The sequence below is a fragment of the Moschus berezovskii genome, chromosome 7 (assembly GCF_049115385.1).
Source record: "Moschus berezovskii isolate FMDL1 chromosome 7, NW_MosBer_1.0, whole genome shotgun sequence".
Taxonomy (NCBI): domain Eukaryota; kingdom Metazoa; phylum Chordata; class Mammalia; order Artiodactyla; family Moschidae; genus Moschus; species Moschus berezovskii.
The window spans coordinates 14708607-14733516 of record NC_142466.1 but is presented as its reverse complement, the minus strand read 5'-3'; the positions used below and the strand labels follow the sequence as shown (position 1 = coordinate 14733516).

Here is a 24910-nt window from a genome sequence, read left to right as displayed (position 1 = left end):
GTGTGTGTGTGTTCATCGGAACTTCATGGCTGACATGGTGTGTGTGTGTGTTCATCGGAATTTCATGGTTGACACACCATGTGTGTGTGTGTGTTCACCGGAACTTCATGGCTGACACACTGTGTGTGTGTGTGTGTGTGTGTGTTCATCGGAACTTCATGGCTGACATAGTGTGTGTGTGTTCATCGGAACTTCATGGCTGACACACCGTGTTTGTGTGTGTGTGTTCACCGGAACTTCATGGCTGACACGCTGTGTGTGTGTGTGTGTTCATCGGAACTTCATGGCTGACACGCTGTGTGTGTGTGTGTGTGTGTTCATCGGAACTTCATGGCTGACATAGTGTGTGTGTGTGTTCATCGGAACTTCATGGCTGACACACCGTGTGTGTGTGTGTTCATCGGAACTTCATGGCTGACATGGTGTGTGTGTGTGTGTTCATCGGAACTTCATGGCTGACACACCGTGTGTGTGTGTGTGTGTGTTCATCAGAACTTCATGGCTGACACGCTGTGTGTGTGTGTGTGTGTGTGTTCATCAGAACTTCGTGGCTGACATGCTGTGTGTGTGTGTGTTCATCAGAACTTCGTGGCTGACATGCTCTGTGTGTGTGTGTGTGTGTTCATCAGAACTTCGTGGCTGACATGCTGTGTGTATGTGTGTTCATCAGAACTTCATGGCTGACATGCTCTGTGTGTGTGTGTGTGTGTGTGTGTGTGTGTGTGTGTTCATCGGAACTTCATGGCTGACATGCTGTGTGTGTGTGTGTGTTCATCAGAACTTTGTGGCTGACATGCTCTGTGTGTGTGTTCATCGGAACTTCATGGCTGACATGCTGTGTGTGTGTGTATGTGTGTGTGCACACACTCAGTCACTTCGTTGTGCTCGCCTCTGTGCGACCCCATAGACTAGCCCATCAGGTTTCTCTATCCATGGGATTTCCCAGGCAAGAATACTGGAGTTGGCTGCCTTGCCCTCCTCCAGGGGACCTTCCTGATCCACGAATTGAACCCATGTCTCCTGCATTGGGAGGTGGATTCTCTATCACTGTGCCACCTGGGAAAGTCCCAGCTCTCATCATTGGAGGTTGCCAATGTCTGATTATAAATGACCCAAATGTCTTAGACCAGTTTGTAATACCCATGATAGACTAAGACGATCCATGAAGCCTGGGACCAAACCTCTTTTTATGCATCATTGTTTTCTAAAGGTCAATACTATACTGACACACTTCCAGGGCATTCAGCAAATAGTTGTTGAATGGAATATCCTTAGCTGTGTATGTGTTTCCTGAACTCCATAATGTAATTCCTTTAAAAGGAAAAAAATTAAAAAAAAAAAAACAAGTCTCGACTTCCCTGGTGGTCCAGTGGCTAAGACTCCAAGCTCCCTGCAGGGGGCCTGGGTTCGATCCCTGGTCAGGGAACTAGATCCCACATGACACAACTAAGAGTCAGCTTACCCAAGTATATATACTTATAGAAAAGTTATGACAAACCCAGACAGCATATTAAAAAGCAGAGACATTACTTTGCCAGCAAAGGTCCTCTAGTCAAAGCTACGGTTTTTCCAGTAGTCATGTATGGATGTGAGAGATGGACCATAAAGAAGGCTGAGCATCAAAGAATTGATGCTTTCGAACTGTGGTGCTAGACAACTCTTGAGAGTCCCTTGGACTGCTAGGAGATCAAACCGGTCAATCTTAAAGGAAATCAACACTGAATATTCACTGGAAGGACTGATGCTGAAGTTCCAATACTTTGGCCAACTGATGCAAAGAGCTGACTCACTGGAAAAGACCCTGATGCTGGAAAAGATTGAAGGCAAGAGGAGAAGCAAGCAGTAGAAGATGAGATGATTGAATGGCATCACCGACTCAATGGACAATGAGTTTGAGCAAACTCTGGAAGATAGTGAAGGACAGGGAAGCCTGGCATGCTGCAGTCCAAGGTGTCACAAAGAGTCAGACAGAACCTGGTGACTGAACAAAATATTAAAAAAAAAAAAAAAAGAGCAGGTCATACTTATCTTTCCCTTCTCAGGCACCTTGCCAGGGTGCCATATATTAGATACCAATCAATAATTGTTGAATGCCCACAGTTTTGCTCCAATCTGAATTTACCAACTGTATTTTTCTTTTTTTTAACTTTTCTATAAGCAATTACATTTTTCAAACGTCTAAAGATCAAGAAGAGACTCTTCTGTGAAATCCTACAAAGCAGTAAGAAGCAGTGAGTATAGGTGGCTTTGGAGAGATGAGCGCATGAAGACCTGAGTTCAAGTCCTAGTTCTGCCACTAACTATGCAATTTAACAACTTCCTGCCTCATTCCTCTTCTGAAAAATCTGAGATAATCACGGTGCCTATACTTTCTCTTTTAAGTGCTTTTACTGAACTTGTAGGTAAAACCTCTGGCAAAGAATCCAACACACTGTAAGAAATAATAATGCCTACAAATGCTATTCATCATCAATGAGAAGACCCCAGAACTAAATTCTCCTTTCACTTCCTGTATTTCCAAGAACACTACCCTAGCTGTCTCTGCATTATTTACACCTTCTAAGTGTGCAAAGACCTTGACCACGAAGTTGCTTTGACTATGATAATAATAGCTCTTTGGTCAGAGCGAGGAAACCAACTCTGAGTAATATTATGCAAATTGATGCTCTTTAGAAGAAAGCCACAGTGCCTGAAATAAACATCTTGTACTTGCTATCCAGAGGGTTAATAAACCACACTTAGAGCTACAGCTTAAGTCACCTAAGATAACTGCCAATTATCACTGCCAATTAAGAAGCAAACGGGCATGATTTGTTACTGCTGTTGTTAGCCTGGGCTTCCCTGGTGACTCAGATGGTAAAGAATCCACCACCTGCAATGTGGGAGATAGACCACTGGGTTGGGAAGATCCCCTGGAGGAGGGCACGGTTATTAGTTTAATCTGGCCAGTAAGTATGCACCAATGTTGCATGGGAAAAAATTACTTAAAATATGATGTATTTCAATGAGTAAAATTTTTATAATGAAAAATGATCAGAACAAACAAATTAAGGAATAACAGCACTTACCATCTACTAAGTACCTAACCATGTAGCAGGCATTCAACATAAATAACTCATTTATGCCAATAACGATCTGACAAGATCCGTATAATGGTGTCCTCACCTCAATTTTACAGAAAAGGAAACTGAAGCTCAGGGAAGTCATGAAAACTTCCAAAGGCACGCCCCTGGTAATGGGAAATACAGAATGCAAACCTTAGTCTGAGTTGTTCTCCTCTGATGCCCTTCAACCAACTCTTGCCTTCTCCTACCCTTACAAGCAGTGATGATGGCTAACTCCACTGATAGCACCTCAGTCCTGCTGCTGCTGCTAAGTCACTTCAGTCGTGTCCGACTCTGTGCGACCCCATAGACGGAAGCCCACCAGGCTCCCCTGTCCCTGGGATTCTCCAGGCAAGAACACTGGAGTGGGTTGCCATTTCCTTCTCCAATGTGTGAAAGTGAAAAGTGAACGTGAAGTCGCTCAGTCGTGTCCGACCCTTAGCAACCCCACGGACTGCAGACTACCAGGCTCCTCCATCCATGGGATTTTCTAGGCAAGAGTACTGGAGTGGATTGCCATTGCCTTCTCCGAGCACCTCAGTCCTAGATTCTATCTAATGCTTCTGAGGTGGACAGAATTAAAAATTAATCCCCACTGTGAAGAACAGAGCTGCTGCTGCTGCTAAGTCACTTCAGTCGTGTCTGACTCTGTGTGACCCCATAGACGGAAGCCCATCAGGCTCCCCCGTCCCTGGGATTCTCCAGGCAAGAACACTGGAGTGGGTTGCCATTTCCTTCTCCAATGTGTGAAAGTGGAAAGTAAAAAGTGAACGTGAAGTCGCTCAGTCGTGTCCGACCCTTAGCGACCTCACAGACTGCAGCCTACCAGGCTCCTCCATCCATGGGATTTTCTAGGCAAGAGTACTGGAGTGGATTGCCATTGCCCTCTCCGAGCACCTCAGTCCTAGATTCTATCTAATGCTTCTGAGGTGGACAGAATTAAAAATTAATCCCCACTGTGAAGAACAGAGCTAACCTGTTCCTAATTTTTAAATTCAGAGTCAGGTTAAAATACAACAGATCAACTGTAATGTAATACAGAGAACTCATTTAGTATACAGACCAAGGGCGCACAAAAAGGATGTTCTTACGTGGATTCCTCAGAGACCAAAGCCTCAGGCTTGTCATGGATTGCGGCCCCAGGGAAGAGGGGGCAGGGGGGTGAGGCGTGAGGTGTCGGGTTGTGTCCATGTCAAGCTGGTCTGGGTCCAGTTTGAGTTGGCAGCAGCCAGGGGTGAAGAGTGATTAAAGGCTCTGGGGAGAATGAGGCCAAGAGGTTCTGAAGCGGCACAGAAGAGGTATTTGATACAGAGGATAAAGATGAAATCAATGTCAGAGAGCTTAAGGAAAGCCTATGGAAATGGCAAGGCACAAAGTCCAAGTTCAGTGCCAAGGTCTGACTCAACCAGCCTCTGTCCCAGTAGCCTACTTTTAAGCATCCTTCCTGATAGGAGCAGATGAAAAGACGAGCCTATGTGCTCAGTCCTATTAAATCTAACTTTCTGAGAAAGGACATTCATACTATAGGGTTTTCCTGTACTACTTACATAACTTAATTAGAATGACTCATGCGAAATTGTACCGAATGTATATTCAATGTCTGGTTCCTCCCATTCCATGGCAGTTTCCAAGCCCCTGAAGAACACAGCAGATTGCCAGGGCAGCTGACTAGACTAGTGACTACGTGGAAGTAAAAGCTGAACAAAGATCTTGCTTACATATGGGGTTTCTGTTGTGGTAACATCTGATGAGAATAAAGTTGAGCAAGGAAGTCTGTGACACGTGACCCAAACAACAAGTCGCCCAGTTTTCTACATAGAGGAATATGTTAAGTCTGACAAAACAATAAAGAGCAATTATAAGCTACTATGTACCGATTCTCAGGGTGGTTTTCATTTCATAGGGTAAAATTTATTTTTTAAAACATTCAAATGGATAAACAAGGTTCTACTGTATAGCACGGCATATATATATATATATATATATCTCCTGTCATAAATCATAATGGAAAAGAATATGAAAAAGAATTTGTATGTATATACACACACACACACATATATAACTGAATCATTTTGCTGTATGGCAGTAATTAACATATTGTAATTCAACTACACTTCAATAAAAAATAAATTTTTACAAAACAATAATTATTTAAGTGTTCGTTTCATCTAAAAAATAAAGAGAAAAAGATCTCCTTTAACGCAGACTTAAATATACGTCAATTATTGCATAAAACTGCCATAAAAATCCCAGTTTGCAAAACAAGGAACTCCAGTAAAAACTGCTTATGCATTACAAAATCAACTTCCAAAGACCTGCCAGCTACATAAAAACTGACAGGTATCCTGGAATTTGAATTACTGTACTTATGAGTAAAAACTAAAGTAAAATTAGTCTTGCATTCCTTTTTTCCCTCACAATGACTACTTTCTGCTGACATCTGAAATCTTGACTGTTATCTATCTTTTTACTTAGGAATATTTTTAAACTTAAGTTTTGACATATAAATTTATAATCAAGCAAGTCCACCTTGTTGACAGTAACCAGATATTTTCTTTGTCGAAGATTTCTTTTTTTCAGATCAATTTTTAAAATTTTTTGAAATACAGTTCATTTACAATGTTGTGTTAGTTTCAGATGTACAACAAAAGTGATTCGGTTATACATATACATAAATATATATATATTCTTTTTAATACATACTCTTTTCCTGCCTTTTCTGTCTCCTTTAAATATCCTGGTAGACACAGGAGTGTCACATAACCCACCCTATGGAGAACAGACCTACCCTGGGAGTCTAACACCCAGAGGAGTTCCTTTTTTTTTTAAGATATTGTTGACGCAAACCATTTTTAAAGTCTTTTTTTCAGCTGAGAGCCATGTGGGATCTTAGCTCCCCGAGCGGGAATCAAACCCACAACCCCTGCATTGGAAGACAAAGTCCTAACCACCGGACCACCAGGGAAGTCCTAGGAGCTCCTTCTTGAAAGGCAGAGCAGAGACCAAGACAATCATCAGAATCAGCTCCCCTCAGGCAGTGAAAACTGAGACCAGAGCCCCTCCAACAGTAAGTTAAACTGATTTAACTACAGTCAGAATCACATCTAATCTTATCTTCTCTGCATATACTCTAGCAGGACTTTCAGAGCCTGTTCCAGTTCTACAGCATTTTATGAGCTGTATGCTAAGGACTTTCTTCTTAGGGCAACAGGACAATATACATGGTGATATACATTGTGTTTTCCAATCTAAAAATATTGCTGGAGCACCTTGGAGCCTAATCCTCTGCTAGATTCTAACACAGACAGACACTATCCTACAAATCCTTTAAATCGGAAGGGTAATTAGATAGGATTCAATTTCTAAACCAGAGTGATTTAAAAAATAGTTGGAGAGACAAGATAGGTATTTGCAACTAGAGAAAAAGAGAGATCCATGTGTCCGAGCTACACATACTGTTCTACTTGAACAGCTGCCCAACCGAACTGGTCCAGGAATCCCCTGCCCTCGCTATGTCTGCTGGGAATTTCTCTCCATCCTGCCTATCCGCCTCTATGTCACCACAGCAAAACAGTTCCTCTTCTCTACCCATATCTTGCTTTAATTGTTCAATTACTCCAGTGATGTAAGGTGAGGACTCTACAACAAGACAGAGCAAGCCAAAGTGCAGAGAGAAAAGAAAAGATTCCCTCCTTGCTTCAGGGGACCAGTAAAAGGTGGATGGATGAAAAGATGCAACTGAGAGAGGGGTGCCTGCAGGAAGCTGCTTTTCCAGGTTGTTCACCCACAAAGGGAAGCAGGTGAGATTACTTCATGCCCCTCTAACCTCCAAGTGACCCCAGTTTTCTTCTCAAAGACTGCTCATGCTTTTAGCCCTCTAGCATCTGAATCTTGTTTGAAAGTCTCCCCACTAAAATCTCCAGTCACAACAAAATTCCATCTCAGATCTTCAAATCCTCTTCCCAGTGTTTATACAACAAACTCTACCATGAATAAGAGAACAATCAGAAAGGCTTAATTAATAGAACCAGGGAATCCCTGGCCACCGACCCCAAAAGATACAGGGTTAAATTTCTTGGCATTCTAAGTTAGAAGCCCAAATTCACAGAATCATTTGCCTAAATGTCTTAGTTAAACAGCATTACACACTTCAGAAATATCATGGGTTCAAAAAACTTGCAGGGACCTAGTGTTGATTCATATGATATTGCTTATGACGGAAAAAATAATTATGTTCTAAAATTTTGGTGAGTGCCATAGACAATTCTGACTGACCTGGGCTAACACAGTGTCCTTTAGGATCAGAGATTCTCAAATTTTTTGGTATCAGGACTCTTACACTCTTCAACAACTGAGGACCTTAAAATGTTTCTTTTTACATGGGTTATCGCCTAGAGAAAAAAAATTTAATTAGAAATTAAAGCTGAGAAACTCTTAAATATGTTATCAATTCATTTAAAATAGCAAGATTTATTACATAAATAACATTTAAGAAAAATACTATTCTGAAAAGCAAAAATATATAAAGATATTTACTAAAGAGGAGCATCATTTTACATTTTTCAAATCAATGTGTTATGTTACGATAATTTATAAAGTCATATCAACAATTATTGAGTTCACATGGCTAAACAATAAACCAACCATGCAAATTCTCTGTTGATATGACTTTATAAATTATCAAGTGTTCAGTGTAACTCACTGATTTGCAAAAGTATAAAATGATGCTCCTCTTCAGTAAATATATGTTTATATTGATGTATTCTTGTTTTTGAAAATAGCATTTTTTTTTAAATTGAGCCTAGTGGGCTACAGTCCCTGGGGTCACAAAGAGGCAGACATGACTGAGCACACACGCAAACAATAAACTAAAGAAAAATTGAGAGTATAACATATTCAGTACCAGTACAAAGGCTAAGAGTTTCAAAAAGGCCCCAGCCTGGGGCCCAGGTCAGGAAAGGACATGTTTGGTGACAGAAGCTGGTAAGGATCTACACCAAGGATTACATGGAAAGCTCTACAGGGACCAGGCAAATAACCTAAGTGTTATTTATCTGCACCCACCAGCTGGGGACCTAAACAGCTCATGGCCTTATCAGGGAGACAGAGCTCAGGGATGCCAGATTTTCAAGCTGTTTAGGAAAAACTACAAATTTGAATTTCTATGTGAAACTCTTCGATTTTTAGGTACTGCAACTGCAGGCCAAATAAACATCTATAATGGAGCCTACAACACCCCCAGTCTGCAACATCTATATGTCATAAACAGAACTGTTTAATCTTTGAATAATTCTTCACAAGGAAATTTATCCTGCAGTACGGTCCTAAGATCCCCAGGAAACAGCATACTTAAGACATAATCAATGAAACAGTGTTGGAACAGAAGGCTGTTATCAAAACATGAAACGCAAAACAAAGCTATACAGTGCCATGAGAGTCAACAGAAGATCGGACCTACTGGACAAGAACCACTTTATAGAAAGTCACACCCTGCACGGTGGGCTGGGTTTGAGATGGCTCATCAGGTCCTACCATTGTCCTGAGAAACACTCTCCATAACATCTAACTCCCAGACTTGCAAAGCACCCTTCCAACTACTACCTGGGGCTAACATGAGGATGGGGCTTTAGAGAACAGGCTCCACAGGACCACAGTCAGTCAGGAGGCCTTATGGGGCACTTCCGCCTGCAGAGCACCGCGTGAGGCGCAGAGCTCAAGTGATCCCAGCTCACAGCCTCAAAGGGGAGGGGACCCAAAACACAATCAACACAGAGCAACAGGACAGGGGTTAGCGAACAAGCAGGGGGACCTGCCTGGGGGGCCAGTGGGTAAGACTCCACGGTCCCAGTGCAGGGGGCCTGGATGCAATCACCGGTCCGGGAATTAGATCCCACATACTGCAACTAAGATCCAGCATGGCCAAATAAAAAATAAATATTAAAAAAAAAAAAAAAGGAGAGATGAACATATAAATGATGTCTCCCAGACACTGACATTTCTTAGTTAGTAGAAATAATAAAGGCTACAAATTCCAAAGACTGATTATAGGATGCACGAGCAAGCTTGAAGGAAGGTTCCAGAAACCAGCTAGAAGGCAATTATGGTCCCAACTAGGGTAACCTCAGAGAGAACTGAAAAGCATGTCAGGGTAAAAATATCTGCAAGAACTGTTGGTGGGAATGTAAACTGATACAGCCACTATGGAAGACAGTATGGAGAATCCTTTAAAAAACTAGGAATGAAACCACCATATGACCCAGCAATCCCACTCCTAGGCATATACCCTAGGAAACCAAAAATGAGAAAGACACATGTATCCCATTGTTCACTGCAGCACTATTTACAATAGCTAGAACATGGAAGCAACTTAGATGTCCACCTACAGATGAATGGATAAAGAAGTTGTGGTACATATACACAATGGAATATTACTCAGCCATCAAAAGGAACGCCTTTGAGTCATTTCTGATGTGGTGGATGAACCTAGAACCTATCATACAGAGTGAAGTGAGTCAGAAAGGGAAAGAGCCATACCGTATTCTAATGCATATGTATGGAATCTAGAAGAATGGTGCTGAAGAATTTACTTATAGGGCAACAGTGGAGAAACAGACATAGAGTAGAGGGGAGGAGAGGTAAGACGCATGCAGAGAGTAACACGGACGCCTACGTTACCACATGTAATACAGACAGCCTCGGGGAATTTGCTGTATGGCTCAGGAAACTCAAACAGGGCTCTGTATCAACCTAGAGGGGTGCAATGGGAAGGGAGACAGGAGACAGTTTCAAAAGGGAGAGGATATATGTATAGCTAAGGATAGCAAGGAGAGATAAGAAAGCCTTCCTCAGCGATCAATGCAAAGAAATAGAGGAAAACAACAGATTAGAAAAGACTAGAGATCTCTTCAAGAAAATTAGAGATACCAAGGGAACTTTTCATGCAAAGATGGGCTCAATAAAGGACAGAAATGGTATGGACCTAACAGAAGCAGAAGATATTAAGAAGAGGTGGCAAGAATACACAGAAGAACTGTACAAAAAAGATCTTCACGACCAAGATAATCACGATGGCATGATCACTCACCTAGAGCCAGACATCCTGGAATGTGAAGTCAAGTGGGCCTTAGAAAGCATCACTACGAACAAAGCTAGTGGAGGTGATGGAATTCCAATTGAGCTATTTCAAATCCTGAAAGATGATGCTGTGAAAGTGCTGCACTCAATATGCCAGCAAATTTGGAAAACTCAGCAGTGGCCACAGGACTGGAAAAGGTCAGTTCGAAATACTCAAACTACCTCACAATTGCATACATCTCACACACTAGTAAAGTCATGCTCAAAATTCTCCCAGCCAGGCTTCAGCAATATGTGAACCGGGACCTTCCAGATGTTCAAGTTGGTTTTAGAAAAGGCAGAGGCACCAGAGATCAAATTGCCAACATCCGCTGGATCATGGAAAAGGCAAGAGAGTTCCAGAAAAACATCTATTTCTGCTTCACTGACTATGCCAAAGCCTTTGACTGTGTGGATCACAATAAACTGTGGGAAATTCTGAAAGAGATAGGAATATCAGACCACCTGACCTGCCTCTTGAGAAACCTGTATGCAGGTCAGGAAGCAACAGTTAGAACTGCACATGGAACAACAGACTGGTTCCAAATAGAAAAAGGGGTACATCAAGGCTGTATACTGTCACCCTGCTTATTTAACTTCAATGCAGAGTATATCATGAGGAACGCTGGGTTGGAAGAAGCACAAGCTGGAATCAAGATTGCCGGGAGAAATATCAATAACCTCAGATATGCAGATGACACCACCCTTATGGCAGAAAGTGAAGAGGAACTCAAAAGCCTCTTGATGAAAGTGAAAGAGGAGAGTGAAAAAGTTGGCTTAAAGCTCAACATTCAGAAAACTAAGGTTATGGCATCTGGACCCATCACATCATGCCAAATAGATGGGGAAACAGGGAAAACAGTGGCTGACTTTATTTTTGGGAGCTCCAAAATCACTGCAGATAGTGATTGCAGCCATGAAATTTGAAGACGCTTACTCCTTGGAAGAAAAGTTATGACCAACCTAGACAGCATATTAAAAAGCAGAGACATTACTTTGTCAACCAAGGTCCATCTAGTCAAGGCTATGGTTTTTCCAGTGGTCATGTATGGATGTGAGAGTTGGACTATAAAAGCTGAGCGCCGAAGAACTGATGCTTTTGAACTGTGGAGTTGAAGGATACTCTTGAGAGTCCCTTGGACTGCAAGGAGATCCAACCAGTCCATCCTAAAGGAAATCAATCCAGAATATTCATTGGAAGGACTGATGTTGAAGCTGAAACTCCAGTACTTTGGCCACCTAATGCAAAGAACCGACTCATTGGAAAAGACCCTGATGCTGGGAAAGATTGAAGGCAGGAGAAGGGGACGACAGAGGATGAGATAACTGGATGGCATCACCGACTCGATGGACATGAGTTTGGGTAAACTCCGGGAGTTGGTGATGCACAGGGAGGCCTGACATGCTGCGATTCACGGGGTCACAAAGAGTCGGACACGACTGAGCGACTGAACTGAACTGATGGCTGATCAAGTTGAGGTTTGACAGAAAACAACAAAATTCTGTAAAGCAATTATCCTCCAATTAAAAAAATAAATTTAAAAAAGAAAAACATATGCAAGAAAAATCAATATTTGCCATCTAACTAAATAAGTGCATTTATTAACCCATCAACAGAAGGAATGATCCCATTTATTCAACAATCAAGGAACCAATAAATTAAAAGACATAACCCAATCTCAACAGGTAGACCATATTTGGATGCCCTTCAAATCAAACTCTGAGGAAAAACCTTTATGAAACAATTGGACATGTGAACGCTGACTGAAACCATGATGCTACTACCAACTACTGCTAATTTTTATGTGTAATAATGGCATTTCGGCTATGTTAAAAAATAATAAAGATATATTAAAATATCTGTGGGTAAATGGGATTTACCTCAAAATAATATGGGAAAAAGGAAAGACCTGAAGGAGTGGACAGGCCAGGAGTAGCCATGGGCTGACAGCACTGGAGGCTGAGGGACAGGCACGTGGAGGGTCATTATACTATTACGGCTACTACGGCCTATCTTTTAAATTCTCTGTAACAAAACGTCTTAAAAAATTAACGGCTAACACAACTTTTACCTACTTATGTAAATTCTACTTCAGTTTTCCTAAAAGTAGAACAAAAACATTACTGATTTGTCTCATTTGTGGGTCAGTACACAAAGATTATTATCACTCTCGATTATTGCCCATTCTATAGGATTTTTTAAATTATAAATACATAACATTAGACTTAATAAAAAGTGAAACTCACCATTACACAAGATTCTTCTTTAACGAATTCTAAGGAAGTAGGATAAAGGGCTCCAGAACACTATTAATTTGCAAAAGAATGCACTTTTCCTTTTAGCTAAATATCACTCTCTCATAAGAACATGCACAATGATCAGAATTAAACAATAGAATCATTTAAAATCTGAGCCTGCAAAACTCTAGCCTTACAAAGTCCACAATAATTCAACTTCTCTTTCTGCTTTTCTGTTTTGCTTTGTTTTTTGTTTTACTAGTGTATCTACTGACAAATTATGTGCTAAAAATAATTTAATCACAATTTAACGGAACTAAGACTAAATAAAGATTATCCCAACTTTGAGCTTGATACTTGGCAAAGAGTTGACGTTCAGCTGCTAAATGGATCAGAAAGATTCCTAAGATATTGTGATATTATGATACAGCAACCTTTTAGATAGAATGGTTCCTCATGTCACATTTCCTCATAGATTACTGCTACCTCCATCTTTAAAATGTAAGTCTAGATTCTTACACAATATGTGCTTTATTAGCAACAACTCCTACACTGATGACTTAGAAAGAGAACCCTAAAAAAAAAAATATTGCCAAATAAAGACAAATTTTAAAAACATCAATAGTGGGACTTGGTAGTTTTACCTAAGTCTTATTTGTAATTAGATATTTTATCATTACATCATACGGGATCAGATAATTTTATGCTGAATCCAGAATTCTGGGGAAATTCAAAACATTTAATTCCTATTAGCTATGACTTAACCTAATTAGTAGCTACACACACAAAACTCTGCATCATCATTATATCCAATGTTAGTAGCTAAGCAGTATTTCAACCACAAGTATGATGACTCTCTTTTCTTGAATTAACAAAAAAAACTTATTGCTTCTTATTTTTGGACTAATAAAAGCATAAACAAGATACTTAAGTAACCAGTGACAAGGCTAAGATTTCATAAATTCTACCAGAATGGTCTAATTCTTGTTAGGTTTACTAATCAGCTATCAAACAGTTCATTTTAGCAACCTAAGCTTTTGCTGGTAAAATTGTGAAAAATCTGGGTTTACTGCTATTTGATTATCTGCTTCTATTAACTATGCAGCGATATGAATTGAACCATACATACTTTATTACCTTTTTAGCTTTTAAGAGTGTTCCTGATTCATTTTCACAACTATATTCCAAAGTAGTAAATGGGTGTACACTCAATGTCTGCAGTATTTTTTTTAAAAGAGGGGGAAGAATCCTCTGAAATTTCTGAGTATGTAGAACACTGTTCTCCCCACTTTACTGACATAACCAGGGTAGACAGTCTGCCCCAGGAAGAGCCTCTTTATGAAATTAAAACACACCACATACTATTCTCCCAAGGAATAAATCCTATTTGGGCAGGATTATTAGCCTCACTCAAGTCATTTCACAGCAGACAGAACAAGTAGGTCTATTGTATATACCATAATTACATTTTGCATGACTTTCTTCAATTAAAACCTTTACTTAAATTAGCATCCATACAGCGGCAGAGAAATTTTAAAAGTCATTATCTAATATGACCTAACGATGACTTCTACTAACAAGAAATTAGTCTGAAAATGACTTCATATATTTCAAAGTAATTATTGGCATTAGGCCCTCCCTTCGGTAATATTACACAATACATTTGTCAGAGAAATGTACCGGTCAACTCCACTTAATTCTGCATCTATCTGATATATATTTTTTCTGCATACGTTCTTTCATCTAACAGGAACAGAGTACTCTGAACCTCCAAAGAGGGACTGGATATATTTTGCTCATATTGCTGCTGCTGCTGCTAAGTCACTTCAGTCGTGTCCGACTCTGTGTGACCCCATAGACGGAAGCCCACCAGGCTCCCCCATTCCTGGGATTCTCCAGGCAAGAACACTGGAGTAATAATCGTAACTAAGATCTGGTGTCTGGTAAACAATCAGAAGGAATAAAAATGTTTTAATGACCTTTCTGGCAAGAACTGGTTAAGAGCATCTCAGACATTCTTTTCACTGGACTGGCCATTATAACCTTCACACTATCAATTTATTATTAGGTTAAGCATAACCAAACAGGAAGGAGTGGAAAGCCCCATAGTTATGCAAGAACACAAAAAATATGCATATCTGTATGTGATCTACAGCTAACTCCATCCATGTCGGAACGTCTCTCCGACATGTACTAAAGAACAGGTCATTTCACAAACCACCACAGGAATCAGCATTCAGGTTCATTATGATCTTGAGGTCTCACTCCCGAAATGTTTTCTACTTCAGAAAATTCTGGTCTTAAAAATCTTACACTTTGCGGAATTCCCTGGTTGCCTAGTGGTTGGGGTTCCGCGCTTTCATTGCCGTGGGCACGAGTTCCAGCCATGGTCAGGGAACTGGGATCCCACAGGCCACCCAACCAATAATAATAATAATAAAATCTTACACTTGGTGGGGGCAGGATAATAAAGAATCATGAAAGAACATCTATATACAAATACACAAACACACACACAAAATAAAACAGAGGGCTAAAGAAGAAAACGGATTAACTGACCAAGAGATTCTCAGTACAATTTAAACTGGTTATTCCCTTTCAGTTCTGTTGTTGAAAGCAGCACCTCTGAACAGGCACAGCTCACTGACTCAGTCTCTCAGAGTTGGAAGTCCACTAAAACAATTTTCCTGCCACATTTGCTTGAAATTCACTGCAAACAACAGATGGAGAGGGAGCCTTTTTTTTATTTTGGTTTTTTAAGAGGAAAAAAGGAGGAACAGGGTATTTGATAAAATAGGAACAATTAGCTTTCCTCCCCACGCTAAACCTGTGACATTATTTTTGGCTCCTCTTAATTTTTTTTGCCTTTAAAACTCAGGCATTATGCTTTATGAGTAGTCAATCTTTTTCTCTGACTTCTGACTAAAAAAAGGCATTTGTGGACACACAGTATTGTACAAACAACTTCCAAACACACATAGTGAAAATGTAAAGAAATACAAGGGAAAGAGAAAAAACAAATTCAGGAAAAGTTGTTAACTGTGGTGGAGAAGAAAGGCACTCAAACAGGAGGCTGTTCACAAAAGGCTTAAACTGTACTGGTAATGATGATTTGTTAAGCTAAGTGACAGCTACATAAAAGTTTTAATCTTTAAACTTTTTACAATTATATTTTTTTAAAACTTTGCTCAATTTCTTTAAAACCTTATGAAGAAGTACCACTCAACAGAAAAGTATGCTAGAGTCTGAGGTTCCCAATCAGTAGCCAAGAGCTGTATCCAGCCAAGACTGTTAGTTTGGACAGCAAGATGTTTTGTTTTGCTTTTCAATTGTAATCCGAATGCCTTCAGGCAAGGCATGCACTCTCCAATTACCCAGAGTCACCACCATTTTCCTTACAGTGAAGGAGAGTTCTTTGAAAGCCAAAGAAACTGGAATCCTCATAATGTAAAAGACTGTAGCCACTGTTGAGAAGTCTGACAACTCCTTAAAATGATAAGCACAGAGGTACCATATGACCCCAGCAACTCCACTCCTAGACGTCTTCCTAAGAGAAATGGAAACATGGTCCACTGAAAGACCTAAACAATTGCTATTCACAGCAGCATTATTCATAATAGCCCAGAAGTATAAAAAAACCCAAATATCCATCAACTGATGAATGGATAAACAAAACAGAATATGATGAAAAATTATTCCCCCGTAAAAAGGAATAGTACTGATAGATACTATAACACGGACAAACCTCAAAAACATTAACCTAAGTGAAAAGAAGCCAACCACAGAGGACTCCAACCAGTCCATCCTAAAGGAAATCAGTCCTGAATATTCATTAGAAGTACTGATGTTGAATCTGAAACTGCAATATTTGGCCACCTGATGCAAACAGTTGACTTATTTGAAAAGATCCTGATGCTGGGAAAGATTGAGGGCAGAAGGAGAAGGGGACAAGAGGATGAGATGGTTGGATGGCATCACCGACTTGATGAACGTGAGTTTGAACAAACTCCAGGAGATGACAAAGGACAGGGAAGCCTGGTATGCTGCAGTCCATGGGGCGCAAAAAGTTGGACACGACTGAGCAACTGAACTGAACTGATAGATACCATAACACGGACAAACCTCAAAAACATTAACCTAAGTAAAAAGAAGTCAATCACAGAAGACCACAAATTAGTGGACATGAGTTTGAGTGAACTCCGGGAGTTGGTGATGGACAGGGAGGCCTGGCGTGCTGTGATTCATGGGGTCGCGGAGAGTCGGACACGACTGAGCTACTGAACTGAACTGACATGCAATGCCCAGAAGAGACAATCCTCAAATGTAGAGACAAAATGTAGATTAACTTGGTGATAAAAATGTCATAAAATTAGATAATGGTGCTGGTAAATATAACAAAAATTATTGAGCTGTTCACCTTAAAGGGGTGAATTATATGATATGCTTATTATATGTCAAGTAGTTTAAAAATAAACCAAAGACATCCGTTCAGTCTAACTTTAGTTCTCAAACTGTGGTCTGAGGACTCCCCAGTGTTCCCTAGAGCTTATCAGTAGGTCTGGGGTCAAGACTATTTTCATAAGATCCTAAGACATGTGCCCTTTGTTGATATTTGTACTGATGGTGCAAAAATGAGTGCAGATAGTTAGGGGGTTTGGGATGGTCATGCACATACTGCTATTCTTAAAATGGGTAACAAGAAGGCCTTACTGTCTAGCACAGGGAACTCTGTTCAGTGTTATGTGGCAGCCTGCTTGGGAGCGGAGTTTGGGGGAAGATGGATACATGTATATGTATGGCTGAGTCCCTCTGCTGTTAATTGGCTATTCTCCAAAACAAAATAAAAAGTTTAAAAAACAAAAAACTGCTGGCACCTTTGGCTCAGTGACACCAAATTATACAGGTTACTTACAGTCAATGTATTATTTATCTCACCTACTCACAGTAAAAACAAACTTTACCGTATGAACTGTGGGCCAGACTGGCCATTTTGTTTTAACAGACTAGCATTTCTACTAGAAACAACTGTCAGTTCCTCTAAGAAAATGCATTTCCGTTTCCAAAGTCAAAGAAACAGAACTCTCATTACACAACTGTAAAGTCAAAGCAGCCACTCTCCATGGGAAAGTAACACCTCACTCCCTTTGAAAACATTTTTTAACCAGAGTGATCACTCAAGTCCAGTCTGGTGGGTAAAGGAGGGAAGGAGGCAAAAGACAGAATATAAAACAGCCTAAGAAACAATTTTGCCCTATCATGGTGACAAGCACTATCATTAGCATTTTATTATAAAAGTCTATTAAGTTTTAAGACAATTCAAACAAAATAAGGCTTAAAGATTTTGTTATTTAAAGGAGGACTGTTCTACATAACATTAGTATTGTAACTTGTGATAAAAGGGACATAAAGTGCTCCTAAACGCTAAAGATCACACACTGAGAACTACACTTGCAGAAATGTACTAAGAATAGATAATGAATTAGTCACTTATTAGCCCTAAAAGATGATTTGCAGATATGCTGCTGAAGATTTTGGAAACCCCAGAGACCAATCCAGAAAACTAAACTGATTTAGTGCAAAAGGGTAATTCCAAAAACACACTTACGGCACTAGTAATGTAGGCAGTATGGCTCTGCCAGAGAAAATAAAAAGATCAAATCTACCAGTGTGTATTCCGTACTACACAGAGAAAAAGAAGACAGTGCTGGAGGACACAAGTATTTCAGTCACTGGGGTGTTTGAGTGTTGTGGAATAGAAAATCTTCTCTGTACTTAGTAAAACGTCCCTTTGTTCTTACTCTGTGTTCACAAGCAATGTTTTGACCTGGCTTCTCAAGTACTATAGTTGATACTAAGGAGAAGCCCAGATGACAGGGATTAATATTTTGTTCACTGTAAACATAAAATCAAGGGGCCAATCTCTCTGATGGCATGTGAGTCACTACGAGCCCCACGAACTCTGGGCAAACTAGATAAAGTTTCTGCCTTTGCAAAGTTGAAATTTTTCTGGAACTAGGTGATTTCTTGATAGGCATATAGACTCAAGTACTGAATATATTTTGGTTTCAAAATTTCTACTTTCTTTATGAAGTTATAATATAGTTCATCACATAACCATGGACACACCTTAAAATACAGGCCATAATAACATCAATAACCTCAGATATGGAGATGACACCACCCTTATGGCAGAGAGTGAAGAACTAAAGAGCCTCTTGATGAAAGTGAAAGAGGAGAGTGAAAAGGTTGGCTTGAAGCTCAACATTCAGAAAACGAAGATCATGGCATCTGGTCCCATCACTTCATGCCAAATAGATGGGAAAACAGTGGAAACAGTGGCTGATTTTATTTTGGGGGGCTCCAAAATCACTGCAGATGGTGACTGCAGTAATGAAATTAAAAGACAGTTACTCCTTGGAAGGAAAGTTATGACCCACCTAGACAGCATATTAAAAAGCAGAAACATTACTGTGTCAACAAAGGTCCATCTAATCAAGGCTATGGTTTTTCCAGTGGTCATGTATGGATGTGAGAGTTGGACTATAAAGAAAGCTGAGTGCAGAAGAATTGATGCTTTTGAACTGTGGTGTTGGAGAAGACTCTTGAGAGTCCCTTGGACTGCAAGGAGATCCAGCCAGTCCATTCTAAAGGAGACCAGTCCTGGGTGTCCATTGGAAGGACTGATGTTGAAACTGAAACTCCAATACTTTGGCCACCTGATGCGAAGAGCTGACTCATTTGAAAAGCCCCTGATGCTGGGAAAGATTGAGGGCAGGAGGAGAAGGGGATGGCAGAGGATGAGATGGTTGGATGGCATCACCGACTCAATGGACATGGGTTTGGGTGGACTCCAGCAGTTGGTGATGGACAGTCTACAGGTGTGCTGCAGCCCATGGGGTCACAAAGAGTCGGATACGACTGAGCGACTGAACTGAACTGAGTAACTGAATCGGTAAGAATCAAATAGCTACTTTTATATAAGATTTACTGCACATCAGGCACTGACACTTTGTATATTTTAACTCACTTATTCCTCATAACAACCGAAAGGCAGGTACTACTATAATCTCCACTTCACTGAGACAGAGGACAATTAATCAGCTTGCTCCACACCACACGTTAAGTATTGGGTTGGCAAAAAGTTTTGTTTGGGGTTTTCTGTTACACCATATGGGATAATCTGAACGAACCTTCTGGCCAACCCTACAGTAAAGCTGGAGCTTCCCAGGTGGCTCAGCAGTAAAGAATCCACCTGCCAATGCAGGAGACATGGGTTCGATCCCTAGGTCAGGAAGATCCCTTGCAGGAGGAAATGGCAACCCACTCCAGCATTCTTGCCTGGGAAATCCTATGAACAGAGGAGCCTATCGGGCTGTGTATGGTCCATGGGGTCACAAAAAGTAAAAGCCTACTAAGCGACTCAATGATAACAGTAGAGCTGAGACTCAGTCTGTCTGACTCCTAAGTCAGCATTTCTTAATCTCTGATTAGCTGTGTACTATCAATTTTCTGAACTTTAAGCATCTTATTTTTCAGAACAGTTTTGAAATTCCACATACCAATGTTTCCCAAATTCTCATGATTAAGCTGTTAAGCTGAAAATTGTCTACCTATTCATTTTTAAATGGCTTCTATCGCTTTTAATATATCTATCGCATAAATACCAAAACATGAAATTTTTTTCTATCGCATAAATACCAAAACATGAAATTTTCAGAAGTTAATGCAAAATTATTCAGAAAAATATACAACTACTGTTTTCAAAGTGTACATATTCACTTTCAAATACACTAACATAGGTTATTAAGTACACATGTAAAATTAATCACAGTTTTAGATTAATAAGATTGGTGGACACTATTCTAAAAAGAAGGATATTGTAGCTTTTAAAGGAAAAATATTAGTTTGAGTCTTTCTGACTATTGATTGAAACTGACTCCAACCACTATTTTTATGTTAGTTTCAAATCTCTGGCGCTTCAGCTACAAGTATAGCACCTATAAAACCGTAACTTGTTTTATGGGTTAGTCATTCTCCAAACTAGACTGTAATTAATCTTAGCTTTGTAATTTGCGCTTTCCTTACTATTTCTTTCTTTTAATGAAGTCAACATATACCACCAAACTGCTACATTCCCGAATTTTCATTTTCTCTTTTCACCTTGACATTTAAAAGTGCTTCTCATGAGGTGGTCTTTTGTCATACTAGTAAAGTTCTTGTTTTTAATCTAGGCAGCAGTTACAGGACTGTGCTCAACTTATGAAAATTCATCAAGCTGTGTATATTTTTCTGTACATATAGTATATACTTCAATAAAGAGTTGTTTTCTAAGAAGCTGTGCTTCCTAACTTTATCTTACCAAAAGCCGTGACATACCACCCTTGATGGATGTCACTTCTGTTTTTGACAGCTGTCACTTCTAAGTCTTTTTTAAATCAGACAGCACTCTATAGTACTGAGTTAATTCAATTGGTATTTTCAGCACATGTAAAAAGAGTCATCTAAGATACTCTGTGGAACCAAAAAGTGCTATTTAATTCTTTCACAAACCCCTAAGATTTAAAGATCTTTAAGGAAGGAAAACATTTATTTTATATTCAATGTGCTCATTTTATTCTCACAATTACCTCATTAGTTAGACACTACACACTTGTGGATGGAGCCACAACAATATATTTCCCACCAAAAATGCTTCCCTTAGGTGACACTAATGTTTCTGCACTCATAGACGGATGGGTCTGTGTTTCCTCCTGTACCCCAGCCTTCAGCATGAATATGTGACAGAACTGTCACCGTGTGACTGCCAAGGTTACAACATCAAGGATGGGGAAGGAAGGAAGCTCAAGAGAGAGGGGATATATGTTTACATATAGCTGATTCACTCTGGTGTAAAGCAGAAACACAACATCGTAAAGCAATTACACTCCAACTGAAAAAAAAACAACGTGATACTGCTCCCACCTTGCTTTCTCATGTTCTCAGGACACTTGCCTTTGGAACCTGCCACCAGACCGGGAGCAGGTGTTCTGCTTGCAGCCCCAGCAACATCTCCAGCTAACAGGTAGCATCAACACCCGATCCAAGTGACCTGGTGAGCTTTCTGATTGCAGCCCCTCGCCTTCAAGTCTTCCCGGTGAACCCTCAACAGCGTGGCCTGGAGCAAGCCATCCCCCCTGAGCCCTGTCTGAATTCCTGAGCCACACAAACCATGAGATGATAAGGATTACTGGGCTTCCATGGTGTCCAGTGGTTGAGAATCCCCCTGCCAAAGCAGGGGACACGGGCGTGATCCCTGATCCGGGAAGATTCCACATGCCGCAGAGCAACTACACCCAGGTGCCACCGCTGAGGCCACGCCCTGAGCTACTGAAGCCTGTGCACCCTACGGCCTGCGCCCTGCAATGAGAAGCCTACACAATGAGAGCCCATGCACTGCAACAAAGACCCAGCCCAGCCAAAAATAAATGAACCTTAAAAAAAAGGACATGATTACTATTGTTTTAAGACAGGAAGCTTTTGAGATCATTTATTTGTTACACAGCAATAGAAAACGGAAACACTTTTACATAAAACACAGAGGAAGATAACCATGCCAGCAAGTGGCAAAGGCAGAATTTGAATCTTCAGTCATACATAAAATCCAAATTTTTTTCTATCAGAGGGTATTGTTTCCAAGTTTGCTCAGAGTTGCCCACATTTCCAAAGAAAACAATAGTACTCAGACTGAAAGCTCTAAGAGCAATATATACTCCCCCAAACTAGTGTTTTCCATTAACATTCAGGACAGTAGGTCATTCCATTAACAGGCTCAAAAATCCCTGCACCTCTGACTCATCAGTATCTTTCCACCCTAGTAACAGCAGCTGCTAGAGATGCTTAAGAAATATTACTGCATCAAAAATAATAAACCTCAACACTTACAGAACACTTCACAAAGCACTTTAACAATCACTAATTTGACCTTCAGGAAACCCCCCTATAAAACAGATAAGGCAGGTATCATATAGGCAAGGCTCAAAAAAGGTAAAAATAACTAACTACAGGGATTCCCTGGTGGCTCAGTTCAGTTCAGTTGCTCAGTCATGTCTGACTCTTTGCGACGCCATGGACTGTAGCACACCAGGCCTCCCTCTCCATCACCAACTGCCGGAGTTTAATCAAACTCACACCCACTGAGTGAATGACATCTCATCCTCTGTCGTCCCCTTCTCCTGCCTTCAATCTTTCCTAGCAACAGGGTCTTTTCAAATGAGTCAGTTCTTTGCATCAGGTGGCCAAAGTACTGGAGTTTCAGCTTCAACATTAGTCCTTCCAATGAATATTCTGGATTGATTTCCTTTAGGATGGATTGGTTAGATCTCCTTGCAGTCCAAGGGACTCTCAACAGTCTTCTCCAACACCACAGTTCAAAAGCATCAATTCTTCCCCACTCAGCTTTCTTTATAGTCCAACTCTCACATCCATACATGACTACTGGAAAAACCATAGCCTTGACTAGACGAACCTTTGTTGAAAAGTAATGTCTCTGCTTTTTAATATGCTATCTAGGTTGGTCATAGCCTTTCTTCCAAGGAGCAAGCATCTTTTAATTTCATGGCTACAATCACCATCTGCAGTGATTTTGGAGCCCAGAAAAATAAACTCAGCCACTGTTTCCACTGTTTCCCCATCTATTTGCCATGAAGTGATGGGACCAGATGCCATGATCTTTGTTTTCTGAATGTTGAGCTTTAAGCCAACTTTTTCACTCTCCTCTTTCACTTTCATCAAGAGGCTCTTTAGTTCCTCTTCACTTTTGGCCATAAGGGTGGTGTCTTTTGCATATCTGAGGTTATTGATATATTTGTCCCGGCAATCTTGATTCCAGCTTGTGCTTCATCCAGCCCAGCGTTTCTCATGATGTACTCTGCATAGAAGTTAAATAAGCAGGGTGACAATATACAACCTTGACATACTCCTTTTCCTATTTGGAACCAGTCTGTTGTTCCATGTCCAGTTCTAACTGTTGCTTCCTGACCTGCATACAGATTTCTCAAGAGGCAGGTCAGGTGGTCTGGTATTCCCATCTCTTTCAGAATTTTCCACAGTTTATTGTGATCCACACAGTGAAAGGCATTGGCACAGTCAATAAAGCAGAAATAGATATTTTTCTGGAACTCTTTTGCCTTTTCGATGATCAAGCAGATGTTGGCAATTTGATCTCTGGTTCCTTTGCCTTTTCTAAATCCAGCTTGAACATCTGGAAGTTCACAGTTCACCTATTGTTGGAAGCCTGGCTTGGAGAATTTTGAGCACTACTTTACCAGCATGTGAGATGAGTACAATTGTGTGGTAGTTTGAGCATTCTTTGGCATTGCCTTTCTTTGGGATTGGAATGAAAACTGACCTTTTCCAGTCCTGTGGCCACTGCTGAGTGTTCCAAATTTGCTGGCATATTGAGTGCAGCACTTTCACAGCATCATCTTTTAGGATGGTGGCTCAGTGGTAAAGAAATCCGCCTGCCAATGCAGGAGACGCAGGTTTGATCCCTGGGCCGGGAAGATCCCCTAGAGTAGGAAATAGCAACCCATTCCAGTAATCTTGCCTGGGAGATCCCATGGACAGAGGAGTCTCGTGGGCTAAAAATCATGGGGTCACAAAAGAGTGGGACACAACTTAGCGACTAAACAACAATGAACTACCTACAATAAGATAAGCAGGGATTAGATTTCATATTTTCTGACTCCACGTCAAGTGCTCTTTTCAGCTCAATTTAACTCAACTTGAAAGAACTTTCATGGAGTGCCTTTGGGTGTACTTTCGTAAACAGCACTGTCTCTGCAAGTATTCTGAAGCATCTACTTGGCACAAAGCATCATGGTGGGCACCATGTATTCTCCACTTTCAGGAATGGCACAAAAACATCTCTGATAGCTGAGGTCTAAAAAAATCCAGTCTTTTTCCACTCTGATCCACTCTTGACACCGCCATCCAACAATCTTCCTAATCCACTTCCTTAATCACAATAATTCAAGAACTGTCAAAGATGATAACTTCCCATAAAAATAGAGGCCAAATCTCATCTGCTTGCAAAGTCTTCTATAAACTGACTCTAACTTGCCTGGTAATTTCCCTGCACTTGCTAAGAAAAACCAAATTAATCCCTTTCTTCCTGTCTATATTCGCTTTCTTTATACCTTCCTGCTCTCCCTTTGGTTCATATGATCACTCAAACCCAGAAGTGAGGCTCAAGCATTTCATCCCCAACTCCTGACAGAGAGTCCCTTCCTTCCAAGACCTTAAAATTTACTGTTGAGCTATAATTAGTCATCCAAAACAATACACCATAATTAAATTAGGTGGCACAGGTTACAGCTCACAGGGACTTTAAGGAGAGGAATCCACTAAGGGCTGCAAGAAAGTCTTCAGAAGAAAAGAACACTTGAAATGGGTTCTGACTGATAGACGAGGATAGG

The 24910-nt window shown here is 40.5% G+C and overlaps 1 protein-coding gene across 2 annotated transcripts in view; it reads right to left on the bottom strand.

Moving 5' to 3' along the window:
- The window catches only part of KIF13B (kinesin family member 13B), a 213177-nt gene that overhangs the window by 168644 nt on the left and 19623 nt on the right, over window positions 1-24910 (bottom strand). The gene's annotated exons all lie outside the window — the stretch shown is intronic.